The following is a 6,124-nucleotide window of genomic DNA, read 5'->3' on the forward strand; positions in this document are numbered from 1 at the left end:
ATATGTATTTGTTTGTTTACACTAGAAAAAGTTATGGGAAAAATCAGTCATGGTCATTCTACAGGGCTATTCCTGGGGTCAAAAACAATGTGCTCATTCGAGCGGATCACTTTTGTCAAGTCTGTGGCCATTGCTGGTCACTGCTTTCAAAGTGTTGCATTATGGGGATAAAATGTTTCCGACTTGCGCCTACATGTAGACTGCATGAACTTTACATAAATCATGTGATCAAGGGTAATTTAGTTTTGACTGCAAGTTTCTGAAGTTGTTCTTCACCAACATAATGCTGCAGCCATTGCATGCTTGTGGGCAGTGTTGCCAACTCATTTTCATTTTCAGGGGAAGTTGCTAGAGGCAGGTCAATTTGTTGCTAAAAGACATTGTGATGTCATTGTGTGATGACGCCATTACGCAAAACTGCGTCATTGCGTAGAATATACAATAACGTTACTCAAATTGACTGGCCATCTCGGTGAAAAATATGATTTGACATGTGTTAGTTTAGATTTGTTTATCATATTTTTTTATTTGTAAAAGTAATATAAACACAACATATTTTATATTTTTAAACACAACACATTGAATTATTGAACAATTACACATTATTGAACAATTACATTTTATTTATTTTCTTTTTAACTAGTAAACATACACATTCTGAACAATTTGTAGTTTTATGCAGTGTATTGGTAGTTAACATGCTACCTAACTGATTAACAATTATAGGTACAAGCTAAGAACAAGGTATATATGCTATCTTATTGAACAAGCAACTTAAATCAAATAATGATGTGTGCGCTAGGCATCACTCTCCAGCTCTCTCCAGGTTGTTGTGCTGCTTGGCTGGCTAGCTGCTCAATGGTTTCCTCCAGATATTGCCACTGTTCTCACACACACTGCAGTACACACTGCCACCATCAGCTGTGTGTCTCCACCAGTTCCAGAAAGTCCACTCCTTGCATATGTACTGTAAATATGATGAATCATAAATTGGCAAGGAAATCCTCTTCATCTTCACTGTCCAACTGCATTGTCACAGAGCTGGAACCAACAGAAGAGGATGGAGTGGCCTTAAAGCTGTATGCTGCTGTGGTGCCAAACTGCTGCAGAACTTCACTTGGTAGTTTATGCTGGTAACAGGTATCACCAGCCAGCTTCAGTCCATACCGCACCAGGAGTGTGGAGCTGAGAGTGTGCAGTGACACGATTTCTTAACTTTGACTTGACTATACTCATTTGGCTGAACAGCTGTTCAACCTCTGCATTTGAGTGTGGCAAGGAGAGGGCAGTGAGTGCAGCTTTGCACAGTTCTTCAAATGGATTTGACCCAGAAGAGTCCGTGTAGTTATTGACTTAACTCCAAAACTTGACTGTATTTTCAGTTGAGTTCCACCTAAACAGATTGTCCTCTGGTGCAAGACTGAGTTGGTACACCATGCTCTCTAAAAGGTACCCAAGGTATGGTGATGGACTGAGATATCCATCAATGGCATCCTTCAGGACATACATTTTTGCCATAGGGTTGACTAATCTGCTACAACTTTTTGCCATCTAGTTTGCTTAATATAAGGAATTTTATAAATAGCATTTACTTCTACTCATATGACAATTGAGTACGTTTTCTACCACTGTACCTGATAACATTTAAAACCAAATACTTTTAGACTTTTACATTTTTTATTAACACTTGTGCTTTGCTGAAAAATAAGTATGTCCATTGTGGTATGGGTCAGATTGATCCGCACAGTTTAAACGCACTCATGACAGTCAAAGAATAAAGTAAAAACAGCCCAGACTTTATTTTGTCTTGTCAGACCTTTCAAAAATAATACAACATTTGATTTCAAAAACTCAATATTTGTTAAACATATTTCCTTCTCACAAACAAGCATTTTATATTTCCCCAAGTATACATTTTTCTTGTATTTCCCAGTAACACTTAGGTGTGATTTTACCCTATTGGTCAAAATGATCCCTTCAGACAAGACACGCATCTACAGATGCACAATCGAGATTATAATCACAGCCTTATATATCCCCCCCCAAGCAGACACATCGATGGCTCTGAACGAACTTTATTTAACTCTTTGCGAACTGGAAACCATTTATCCGGAGACTGCATTCATTGTAGCTGGGGATTTTAACAAAGCTAATCTGAAAACAAGACTAAATTTTATCAGCATATCGATTGCGCAACCAGGGGTGGTAAAACCTTGGAAAATTCTTACTCTAACTTCCGCGACGCATATAAGGCCCTGCCCCGCCCCCCTTTCGGAAAAGCTGACCACGACTCCATTTTGTTGATCCCTGCCTACAGGCAGAAACTAAAACAAGAGGCTCCCACGCTGAGGTCTGTCCAACGCTGGTCAGACCAAGCGGACTCCACACTCCAAGACTGCTTCCATCACGTGGACTGGGACATGTTTCGTATTGCGTCAGATAAAAATATTGACGAATACGCTGATTCGGTGTGCGAGTTCATTAGAACTTGCCTTGAAGATGTCATTCCCATAGCAACGATAAAAACATTCCCTAACCAGAAACCGTGGATTGATGGCAGCATTCGCTGTGAAACTGAAAGCGCAAACCACTGCTTTTAATCAGGGCAAGGTGTCTGGCAACATGACCGAATACAAACAGTGCAGCTATTCCCTCCGCAAGGCTATTAAACAAGCTAAGCGTCAGTACAGAGACAAAGTAGAATCTCAATTCAACGGCTCAGACACAAGAGGCATGTGGCAGGGTCTACAGTCAATCACCGACTACAAGAAGAAACCCAGCCCAGTCACGGACCAGGATGTCTTGCTCCCAGGCAGACTAAATAACTTTTTTGCCCGCTTTGAGGACAATACAGTGCCACTGACACGGCCTGCAACGAAAACATGCTGTCTCTCCTTCACTGCAGCCGAGTTGAGTAAGACATTTAAACGTGTTAACCCTCGCAAGGCTGCAGGCCCAGACGGCATCCCCAGCCGCGCCTTCAGAGCATGCGCAGACCAGCTGGCCGGTGTGTTTACGGACATATTCAATCAATCCCTATACCAGTCTGCTGTTCCCACATGCTTCAAGAGGGCCACCATTGTTCCTGTTCCCAAGAAAGCTAAGGTAACTGAGCTAAACGACTACCGCCCCGTAGCACTCACTTCCGTCATCATGAAGTGCTTTGAGAGACTAGTCAAGGACCATATCACCTCCACCCTACCTGACACCCTAGACCCACTCCAATTTGCTTACCGCCCAAACAGGTCCACAGACGATGCAATCTCAACCACACTGCACACTGCCCTAACCCACCTGGACAAGAGGAATACCTATGTGAGAATGCTGTTCATCGACTACAGCTCGGCATTCAACACCATAGTACCCTCCAAGCTCGTCATCAATCTCGAGACCCTGGGTCTCGACCCCGCCCTGTGCAACTGGGTACTGGACTTTCTGACGGGCCGCCCCCAGGTGGTGAGGATAGGCAACAACATCTCCCCGCTGATCCTCAACACGGGGGCCCCACAAGGGTGCATTCTGAGCCCTCTCCTGTACTCCCTGTTCACCCACGACTGCGTGGCCACGCACGCCTCCAACTCAATCATCAAGTTTGCGGACGACACAACAGTGGTAGGCTTGATTACCAACAACGATGAGATGGCCTACAGGGAGGAGGTGAGGGCCCTCGGAGTGTGGTGTCAGGAAAATAACCTCACACTCAACATCAACAAAACTAAGGAGATGATTGTGGACTTCAGGAAACAGCAGAGGGAACACCCCCCTATCCACATCGATGGAACAGTAGTGGAGAGGGTAGCGAGTTTTAAGTTCCTCGGCATACACATCACAGACAAACTGAATTGGTCCACTCACACTGACAGCGTCGTGAAGAAGGCGCAGCAGTGCCTCTTCAACCTCAGGAGGCTGAAGAAATTTGGCTTGTCACCAAAAGCACTCACAAACTTCTACAGATGCACAATCGAGAGCATCCTGGCGGGCTGTATCACCGCCTGGTACGGCAACTGCTCCGCCCTCAACCGTAAGGCTCTCCAGAGGGTAGTGAGGTCTGCACAACGCATCACCGGGGGCGAACTACCTGCCCTCCAGGACACCTACACCACCCGATGTTACAGGAAGGCCATAAAGATCATCAAGGACATCAACCACCCGAACCACTGCCTGTTCACCCCGCTATCATCCAGAAGGCGAGGTCAGTACAGGTGCATCAAAGCTGGGACCGAGAGACTGAAAAACAGCTTCTATCTCAAGGCCATCAGACTGTTAAACAGCCACCACTAACATTGAGTGGCTGCTGCCAACACTCTGTCATTGACACTGACCCAACTCCAGCCACTTTAATAATGGGAATTGATGGGAAATGATGTAAATATATCACTAGCCACTTTAAACAATGCTACCTTATATAATGTTACTTACCCTACATTATTCATCTCATATGCATATGTATATACTGTACTCGATACTATCTACTGTATGCTGCTCTGTACCATCACTCATTCATATTTACATTTACATTTAAGTCATTTAGCAGACATATATCCTTATGTACATATTCCTTATCCCCTTACACTGTGTATAAGACAGTAGTTTTGGAATTGTTAGTTAGATTACTTGTTGGTTATCACTGCATTGTCGGAACTAGAAGCACAAGCATTTCGCTACACTCCCATCAACATCTGCTAACCATGTGTATGTGACAAATAAAATTTGATTTTTTGTTTAATCCTCACATAATGTTTCATACGTAATGTATATTATGTAGCCTACGGCAGGTGATCCAATGTCTCGTTATTTTTTTATTTTTAATATATATATTTTTTGTTATTTTTATTGTGTTTGTTTATATAACTATAATTATAATTTATTTTTGTTACGTTCGTCTGTTACTGTCACTTTGTCCTATCGTTGTCTAATATCTTTTCACTTTTGTTTTGAATGTTCGTAATTGGAAAATGCAAAATAAAATATAAAAAATAAAAAAAATGATCCCTTCAGTCTTTCTCTCCACATGTTGAACACAATGTACCTGTGTTCTTTCTGCAGGTGTATTTATTGCATTCTACACAAGTGGTGCTGGTTTTACTGTCTTGTCAAGGGGGACAGAGCAAATCGTGTAGGTCCCGGAACAATTTGGTTTCAATTGGAAGCTGACAGTCCTTGACTTTGTTGTGGTGATGGTGACCATCTTTAGACTTCCATGTCCTCCCTTCTCTGGATGATGGTTGTTGCATGCTCTCTCATCTGATGGAGGTGATGGAATGGCAGACTCCCCTGAATCCTCTTCACCAAAGAAAAATTCACAATCTGGATCATCAACAGCATTGTCCTCTGTCTCTGAAACCTCTTCTAATTTACTGTCACAGTCCAGAATTTGTGATTAGGCTTCATTCACTGAAAATCTTTTGGAGCACGTTTTTGAGTGTCTGTGTCAGAGATCTGCTGATCTTGCGCAAATAAAGAGATGCTTGGGAAAGCTCATTTTCAGCCAAACATAATTATAAAAATTCAACCAGAACTAGTCAAAACAAACTACATCAAATTTACTTGTGTAATTTGGACCTGAGCAAATATCTATCAAATATCAAAATGACCCACAACATCATGTTTGTATACAAAATCTACAGACATTCCACAACACATCAGTTCGTGTCCACATTTTGAAATTAGGTTCATGACCTAAATGAGGAAAACTCATTTAAATCCATGGAGAAAAAGAGACATTAACTCGTATTTTAGACAACTCAAAAGTGGAAATGGGTAAAATTGACCCGCAACACAATAGTAGGGTTAGGGTATCTTTACCTATACTCAAGTATGACAATTGGCTACGTTTTCTACCACTGCTATCAATTTATATGGTTTAGCGCAGTAGTGTGAAAAGGGCGTCCTTGATTAGAGGGGAATATAATGAAAACCAGAAGTGTCCACTCCTCAAAATGTGTGGGAGGAAAAGTTTTAAAAAATGTTTTTTTTTTTAAATTATTGTACTAAAGGTACAGTTGATAAACTATGTCCTTTCAATTTGGCATCCATGCCATTTTCTTGTTTTGTTTGTCTCTAACGTGCTTGTATACACATTCCATGGGACTACTACTTGCAGAAAAGGGCTGATACAGCTTCC

This window comes from Oncorhynchus gorbuscha, linkage group LG04, assembly GCF_021184085.1.
Source record: "Oncorhynchus gorbuscha isolate QuinsamMale2020 ecotype Even-year linkage group LG04, OgorEven_v1.0, whole genome shotgun sequence".
NCBI lineage: Eukaryota > Metazoa > Chordata > Actinopteri > Salmoniformes > Salmonidae > Oncorhynchus > Oncorhynchus gorbuscha.